Here is a 7538-nt window from a genome sequence, read left to right as displayed (position 1 = left end):
CAGAAAAGTGTTGTTCACGTATGTATTATCCTCTGCAAATATGGCGAGATATCATCGTACTGTATAAAACCTACGATTAAACAAATGAATCCAAACAGGTGGGACTTGGTATCTATTATTAAATGAAAAATGACAATGATGGGATCTTCATTTCATTCACAAGAAAGGGAAAGACAGGCCTAAACAACAACCGAGCGTGTGTTCGTGACTCATTAAAAGTTTGAAGCTCAGGCCTAAGCAGAGCCTATTGTTTGGTGTATGCTGCCAGGTATAATGATTGGATAATGTTCATTTCCAGTCTGAACATCCCGTCAAGTACTCTGTACTCCGTACAATCAATTACTCCGGTCCTGGTCGTTTCGGCCGTAAGTCATTTAGGCCGTAACATACAAAACAACGCAAAACTTTATGTTTATGGTATTTACCGTCATTAGTTTATGTTTTACGTACACCCCCAAGGGCCTGGTACTAAACACGACTCCCATTTTGCATGTAAATGTGCTTATGGCTTGAGGTTTGGAAATTAAAACAAATGGTTTCCGGTTGAAATCTTGAATGGGACAAACAGCAAGAAAAATGTCGGAAAAATGTTTGTCATGTGGAATTGGAGTTCGGACCGGAAACGGACTGTTATCCAATGATTTACTTGTGTACTCAATAAAATGGTATTTATGCTTGCCTTATCTAATGTATCATAAATCTTAAGGCCATATCATAAGAAAGGGTCATTTTTCGGAAGACTCCAGCCACCTCCCATATTATAATTTGCATTTTTCCTGGGTGAAACACATCAAATCAAAGAATTTTTTCTCAATACATAACCTTCACAAATGCTTAATAACATAGAAAAATAATTATGACATAAGGTAAGACAATACCAGTCCCCCACCCCCCTCCATAGCTAATATGGCAAAATTGTAACCAGGAAACACCCGAGGTTATGTTAGGTTGGTATTTTTAGGTTCATTTGGTGCCCTATCATTTCCTAGCCATTTTTGCATGAAAAACCATTTTGTCCAAATTCTGGTAGGCCTAAATGACTTCTTTTGGCCAAGTTTGTTATGTAGAGAGTGGAATGTATCAGCAGAAAGGATTATCAAGAGAGAGACAAAGATTTGTTTTACAGTATATCTAGAGTTCGAATATAAAACAAAATATGTACACTGACCATCAGCAAATCTTACATATAAGGCAGCCATTGTTAAACTGATACGTAAATTGGATGTTGGAAACTTGGAGGGGTAAGACAACTTCCTTGAATTTTACTTGAAAACACAAAAAATGCACATAAGCACTCACACAGAACATATATACTACAAGTGTGTAGCACTTCCTAAGCAGTGTCCAATAAGTTATTGAAAACTTTCTTAACAACAGTGGTCATTGAATACAATCCAATTCTTCACATTTGTATAATTCACTTCCACCTCATATCCATAGCCTAGGATATCCCCTTGGGTTAGAATTGAGCTGTGTGTAGATTATAGTTCAAAATACAGTTCGGTAAGGATAACCTACCCTGGGCCCTATGGTAACATATGAGTCAGTAATTATTTGAAAAATTAGTTTCTTGCCAGCCACATGAATCATAAAGTTTTTGTGTTCTTTGTTTTTCCCCAGCCTCCTATAGGTTTGTGTAACAATTATGGAGGACCCTCAGTGTGATCTATGTCTATAAGCAGTATCAGTTACAGAACATGTAATAAAGGATAAAAATGTTACAAGGCCAATTACAAAGGTGCATACCAGCTTTCCTTCCCTAACCTCACCTTTAAGGACAAGCAACAGGTCCCAAATGACCTGTTACTCTTCTTGAAGAGCTCCTTACCAACATATAGGGAAAACCCTTCTTTTATGTCTTATCAGGTATTATTACTCATAAAGTTGGAATTCTTTTGGCCTATCTTTTGCTGCTTGCTTTTTTGGGAAGTTCCAAGTCTCACATGATCAATTCTTATACTACAGTGTCATTTGCCATTCCTTCTCTTTTTCCTTGTTCTTGTAGATCCTTTTCAATATGTCTTCATAGAACCATGGATTTCAAACTAGGCACTGTTAGTTTTTCTTATCTTCTGGAAAAAATGAGATGCTTTTCACTACATAACTTGGATGGCAGTAGTGTTTTATGGTGCGTTCTTGGAGATGTCGAACAACTCTTGCAGTTTTAATTAAAAGATATGTGTAAAAGGCTAAGACTACTCTTTGGGATCTCTTCTGTTGGGGAGGGAAGATCCCCTGCATTATTTTCCACTATAACACCCATAAGATTTAATTGTGTTTAATCTTATGTCAAACATAAGGAACAAGTTGGTTTCCCACAAAAAGTAGGGCATACACCAAAAGAGGCATACGAGACAAATCTACCTTCTTAGTGGATACTTTGAACTCTGTACAAGCAATGTACAGTGATGTACACGTGGTTTGCAGCTGTTTATCACTGGTGCCAATCTGGGGATTCGATAACTCAAATCCTCCCACCTTAATTAATGAGTTTGCTTTTGAATAAGCATTGTTATTCAGAAAACCAAGATCAAATTAATTCTTTACAATATACCCCCAACTTCATTTGTTAACTTACTTCCTTCACCTCATTCCAGTTGTCAGCTGAGAAATAGCTCATCTGTCAAAGGATGGAGAGCTTTCTTTTTTTTTTCTGAGGGTTTTGGGTTTACAGTTAAAATACAATTTTACTTTGTCTTAAAATTAACAATGCTCAAGATAAAAGTGATTTTCCTGGATGTGGCTAGCTTAGCCCTGAAGAGATCAAGTACATAGTCAAACAAAATACTGAATACTATAAGAAATGCATGCAGTTAGCTCAAAGGTCATGCTTAGCAGCTGTGTCATGTCGACGAATTAATGGTGCACTCTGTTTGAAACGCCACTGAACCCAGTGTTAAGGTAGATTTTGCTTGTTGCAATATCACAATTATCGTTCTACGATGATTGTTCAATGATTATTGCTGGACGATAATCAAGAGTGTACTATTTTGCTCAAAGCATCTGTGTCTGTATGATTTTAGACGAGACAGCATCCCATGAAGGTAACCTATTGTTGCAAGAAAATGGCTCTGAGCAAATTGAGTTGAAAGAAGAGGTTGCTAATTAAATATCTTCTAGTAGAAGAGATGGAAGATGAAGTTCTTTTCCAGTTGTACGGGGGAAAAAAGGCTAAAAAACATTTGATGTTTGAATTGAAGAATGAAGAGGGATTATATCAGAAATTAATTGCAAACCACCTGAGTGAAGACCCCAATAAATTTGCTGAATTTTTCCGCCTTTCTGTTGAACAGCTCAACTTCCTGGTTGACTTGATCAAAGACAACATATCCAAGAAGTCTTACAACAGAAACCTGTACCCACTGATGCCTGAAGAAAAAATTTGTGTATGAATTTAGAAGAGCACTTTGCAATTGCATGATTGTTTTATCGATTAAGGGATATATTACAAAACCTGTGTAAAAATCTTGAATTGATTCATAGGTACTCTTCATTCGAGATTTGACTATCTTTCTACTGAGCCAAAAACCAAACCAACATCGATAAAAATAAAACCTCTGGTGAGGTTTTTCCTTTTATCATTGCCAATAATTCCTGAAAATCTCATAACATCCCATTGATAACACAAAATACTGTAAATTAGATTCAAAGTCACCTGGTTTTCCCACTTTGGCGGTGACTTCTGCCCAGACGTTGTCTTTTACTCATTGGTCCTTGTATTTGGAATGAGAAAGCTGCCGCATTGATAGATGTTTGGCAACTTCCTCCACAAGGATCTCATCTTGTTCCTCAGAAAACTTAGAAGCCATGACGCAGGTACCCCTTCTAGTTCAAGTAATCGTTTACGACTACGATTATATTCACCCTCCAGCCAACCGACTACTCAGAACCAACGATGATCATTAACAACTCTACCGTCAGTCGTTCAAAGCAGAACAGCCCTATTAAAAAACAAGCAAATTAGTGCTCTAAAATTCATTTGACGATCATCGCTAAGCCATGAACAATCATCGTTGAGTGATAATCATACAGAGCAAAACCTATCTTTAAGCTGTCTAACAAGGTTGGCAAATGTAATGAGATAACCTAACCCAGAAAGCATGTTTGACATGAATTAGCTGCATCAAAATTTTGACGGAATGCATCCTTTTAGTATACACCCCATGTAGAATCGAATTTTTCCCTTTGGAAGAAATTTAACCAAAATCCCATTTGACTTCATGACACTACCTCTAGGGTGGCTTGAGTCAGTCACACTAGTTCTTAAGGAATCATGACAGATGGCTTGTTGAGCATTGTACACCTGAAATTGCAAAGGTGATTCAGTGGGTTCAACAAGTTGGATCCCTGAACTGACAACCAAGGTGTAGTGTATCTGTGGCACAGTTCTGTTGTAGCCTTTGGCCTTAAGAAGATATTTCTTGATCCAAATATTTTCCCAGCTGACTGATTTGTGAAAACGTAGGTTTGTGTGCTATGAATGCATAAGGATTCATTTTACAGAAATCATAAGACACATTTGAGTACAGTAATGCACAATCTCTGAAAACTCAGTAAACTGTTCCTTTTTAATTGAAGCTCATCAAAACATGTCTCATTCTTTTTAATTATTTCAGAATTATTGGGAAGCAGTCCAGAACTTTTGGGGATAATTCATAAAAAGTTTATACCTCCTCATGAAGATAACATCATCAAGAACTTGAAAATATTGAGCAGATTTGTGCAACACGTAGAACTTTCCTTCAAAAATGTATGTCATTTCCAAAAGCTCTCTACCACAGTTTTGGTGTTTAAACCTTTTATTCAAACGTGCAATTAGTTCTGAAATGAAGGAAAAGCTAGCTGCTGAAAGAAAAAAATTGAGAGATGCATTTGAAGAAAAAGAAAAGGAATGGGAATCATTAGTGGATCGCTCACTTCTTCACGAGGAGGATATACAGATATATGAAGCCCATAAAGAAGCTAGCCAATTGGGTCGTTTCTCATATGATGATCCTTCAACTGGTAGAAGGGTTATGACAAGACGGAGGCACTTTTATAGAGGGTCTTGTTGTGGAAACATATGTCGCCATGTAAGTACAGTATCTTTTCTTTTGAAGTGTTTGGCTTGAAAATCATAGGTAGTATTTTTATTGGTTAAAATACTTTACTTTAAAATACAAATTGTGCCATACATTTTGTGAGCCTTGGACATGATATACAAATCTATATTTTGCAAATGTTTTTAACAGCCAGTCTTTGACTTCTGGTAAAGTAGTTAAGTTGGTTTCATATGAGGCCTCTTTATTCACCAATACTATTGAGCTATCATGACACTGGTGACATGTTTCTGAGGGGTGAGCATTTAAACCCAGAGCCAGTTTTCAGAGTTTTAAAAGGTGAGCAAAATGATGGGCAAAGAACTAAACAGTGTTTACATTATGAACCATATTCACATTGTTTTTTTAATTATTGATTTTTATTTTTGTGCTTTTAGGTTACTTATACCAGTGTTTGTATTAGACAGAGTGTTTTCATGGGTGTGATCATTGATTTTATTTTGGATATTTTCAGCTAAATGTGCTATTTTTGTTTATGCATGTATTTAAAAATGAAACAGCTGTTATGTTGTATATGAAGTTTATTCATATAGCTGGTGCATTAGCTAGCTTCTATTCATTGGTAGCATAGATCCTGTTAACATTCACCAGCTTTTTTTTAATTTATACATCAGATTGACTGTTTTCAAGTTAGAGTAGGGAGAAATATACTAATAATGACAGTTGTGAGAGAGAGTCTTTACTTGTAGAAAGTCCTCTAAAGCCTGAGAATGGAAATCATGTGAGAGGATGAAAGACCTTTGGCAACCTCAAGAGACTGAATAGAAAAGTCTTTCTTTCAGAATAATACACTAAATGGCTTCCACTGATGGTGGTTGAAGGTTTTAAGATTTTGATGAAATATATTGACTTAAGATCAGTCAGTGAGACTACTGTACACCACATTGGAACTGTTTGGGGAGATATGGTGGTGATTGAAGGAAATGTGGAGCTCTTTCCCAATTTTTAGTCTCTCTCTCTCTCTCTCTCTCTCTCTCTCTCTCTCTCTCTCTCTCTCTCTCTCTCTCTCTCTCTCTCTCTCTCTCTCTCCATAAGCTAGGAAAGGTGGTGTTGCTCAGCTTTTGATGGGTAGAGCCCTTTCTCTCATTAGACTATCTAGAACTTACTGTATACCTCTTCCAGTCTTTGGGAGTGGGTGTGACTCTTGTGTTTCTCAACAGTGCTAATGAAAATCTTCTCTATATACACTGAATGGAAGTTTAGCCTCATAAATTCAGAATTAGTATCATGAGACTGTGAATTTGGTAACTTGGTGACATGCCAAGGACATGCTAAGAACTGGACTAGGTATGAATTGGAATTCTCCCTCCCAAGAAGGTGGGATGAACCTACATTCTCTTAACTATGGTGGATTCTTCAGACCCAGAACCCTTAGAAAAAACCTACTTCGCACCTGTGTAGATGTAAGAGCTCATTATTGCCTATGTAACTCAGACTTGCCTATCTACCTCACTTACAATAGTTGGCGCCTTGCATGCTAGTGCTAATACACTTTGTGAATTAGGTACTATGTATAGATCAGTGTATTCAGTATTGCAGCTTTGTGCTTAATGCATAAGTGTGCAAATTCCCTTGCATTACAGTACCTATAATGGATCTTGTACAGTGCCATCCAGCCTCACTGCTTGCCTGAGGTTACACATTCTTTTACACATTCTTCTCTACCCCTTTCCATGTTTGAGATAAGGCCTATCACACCTAGTTTACGTGGACCACTGACATAAGCACCAGTGGCTGGTTTATTATATTATTGGTGGGTTTCCCTTGTAGGAGAGAGGCACACCACTGCAGCCTTTGTGGTGTCTCATTTATTATTGCTGGCCTCAAATTAGCCTTTTTAATAGCTGATCTGTCTTAGCCATAGAGCGATGTATGCCCTTTAGGACTCGTTCATGTTATTTACAACTTCTCCCCATTACAGTAATATTACAGTGATGTTATTTTTATTGTGCCAGAATTCTGTCAATGATATCTTCAGAAGTGAGTCCTCATAAGAAGGTGCCATCAGTTTCTGTTGATGTGAAGCATTATCAGTCCTCATTTCTTTTAAATAAATCATGTTTTCCTTATTCAGAAAATGTGGATTTTTTACTTGGCACTGTTAAAGAAATCGATAACACCTTTTAATGTTGTAGTGTTTTACTTTAGGCTACCAAGAGGGGACTCATTTTGGCTTGATTCATCTCCTTTGTTAGAAAATAGATTGTGAGCTTTGTGATGTCAGAAATCACTGGAAGAGGTTTTTAATTGGATATCTTTGATAAAGATGTTAGATCTGTTTCCAGGAGAAACAGATTAGTGGATGACTAAAGTAGCCAGATACCCTTCTTGAATTTCAGGTTTTGGTCAGAAGCATTTTGCCCTCTTTCAAGGTTCTTAATGACCTTGGCTTTGATGAGATCTACGTGTGTGTGAATATTTTTTAGAAGATTCTGGTTA

At 37.0% G+C, this 7538-nt stretch overlaps 1 long non-coding RNA gene across 2 annotated transcripts in view; it reads left to right on the top strand.

Moving 5' to 3' along the window:
* The window catches only part of LOC136845813 (uncharacterized), a 5390-nt gene extending 727 nt beyond the window's left edge, over positions 1 to 4663 (top strand). The window contains exons 1-2 of one of the 2 annotated variants that reach the window (XR_010855267.1): positions 1 to 18; positions 4617 to 4663. The exon at positions 1 to 18 is cut by the window's left edge and continues 727 nt beyond it. This is a non-coding gene — a long non-coding RNA (uncharacterized lncRNA). Of the gene's footprint in view, positions 99 to 4616 lie in introns of both variants that reach the window. The other variant, XR_010855266.1, reaches the window with a different exon arrangement.
* The last annotated feature ends 2875 nt before the right edge of the window (positions 4664 to 7538 follow it).

Source organism: Macrobrachium rosenbergii, chromosome 14 (genome assembly GCF_040412425.1).
Source record: "Macrobrachium rosenbergii isolate ZJJX-2024 chromosome 14, ASM4041242v1, whole genome shotgun sequence".
Taxonomy (NCBI): Eukaryota; Metazoa; Arthropoda; class Malacostraca; order Decapoda; family Palaemonidae; genus Macrobrachium; species Macrobrachium rosenbergii.
The sequence above is the reverse complement of the archived record's forward strand: the minus strand, read 5'-3'. Positions and strand labels throughout refer to the sequence as shown.